Genomic DNA, 1,322 nt, shown 5'->3' on the forward strand with positions numbered 1-1,322 from the left:
AAGCAATGAATATTGAAACGTAACTTATATGAAGCAATTAAACTTTTTATTACTCACTTACCTATTAAACAAAGCTTTTCATGAGGCGTTTAAATTTTAAAACATTTTAATTTTCTAAGAAAAGAACGATGTTTTTTTTATTTCCTTCTTTCTCTCTCCGTTTCTAAAATTGCTTGATGTAACTCTGTAAAAATAAAAAGTTTAATTACTTCATATAGACTGCGTTTCTATATTCATTACTCGTAGTAAAAATCTAAAGTTTACATAACGGTAGCTAGATTTCAAGTGTGAATAGTTAATATCAAAACATAGTTATCCTTGTAATCTCATATGTCACATATAAACAGATATAAGTAATAAATGAAACAATTTAACTTTATATTCCCTGCTTACCTATTAAATAAAGTTTTCTATGAGTCACTGAAGGCATTTCAATCTTCTAAGGAAGGGCTTGAGCAGAATGGCTGACTTATAATTTTAAGACAATGTTTTATGCTTTAATTCTTTGTCTTTCGTAACGCACAATACTGTCTTGTGTTCTCAAGACTCTCAAGTCTTAAACATTGTTGACAGTTTCGTAGAGCCTAAGCAGAATGGCTGTCTTGACAGTGTTTTATGCCCTGAGTTTTATGCCACAATACTGTACAGTATTGTGCGTTACATAAGACAAAGACTTAAGGCATAAAACACTGTCAAGACAGCCATTCTGCTTAGGCCCGAAGTACGAAACATTCTATTCTCTTCTTTCTCTCTCTGTTTCCAAAATTATTCGATGTAACTGTATAATAAAAAGTTAAAGTTTAATTGCTTTATATGAACTACAATAATTATCTTTTTTGCAAAGTAACAATACGTTTTCTTTGCACCAATTGATTCATCTTATTATTCTGTACATAAAAGTGTTAAAGTACAGTTACCAAAAAATGAATAGTTTACGAGATATTTTATATTTTATGTCAAAAAAGTACCAGAATAAAATATGAAATATTTCGTAAACTATTTTGATAACTCTACCTTAATACCTTTATATGTAGAATAATTATATAGAAGAATCATATTATAAAAAAAAAAAATTATACAATTCTGTATAAAAAAATAACGATGACCTTTATATAACGATTTTTTGAAAATTAGTTTTACCATTATTTGACTTCCTTGATATCCTACAACTTTTGTCTAAAACGTTTTTCCACATCTTCCATATTTTTTTAGATTTCCCTGGAGTATTTAAAATAGCACACCCTGTATATACATTGTTACGTTATTGTATTATAATATTATATCATGTGATAAAATTGGTAATTTTATTGATTTTAATAATA

General features: G+C 27.2%; 1 long non-coding RNA gene across 1 annotated transcript in view; it reads right to left on the minus strand.

The window, feature by feature from the left end:
* Window positions 1-736: 736 nt before the first annotated feature.
* LOC112464349 overlaps window positions 737-1,322 on the minus strand; it is a 1,440-nt gene continuing 854 nt past the window's right edge. The window contains exons 3-4 of the long non-coding RNA XR_003041910.1: window positions 1,141-1,242; window positions 737-778 (exon numbers count right to left, since the gene is read on the minus strand). This is a non-coding gene — a long non-coding RNA (uncharacterized LOC112464349). The remainder of the gene's footprint in view (window positions 779-1,140; window positions 1,243-1,322) is intronic.

Source organism: Temnothorax curvispinosus, unplaced genomic scaffold, assembly GCF_003070985.1.
Source record: "Temnothorax curvispinosus isolate PA1 unplaced genomic scaffold, ASM307098v1 QBEX01014121.1, whole genome shotgun sequence".
NCBI classification, from domain to species: Eukaryota; Metazoa; Arthropoda; class Insecta; order Hymenoptera; family Formicidae; genus Temnothorax; species Temnothorax curvispinosus.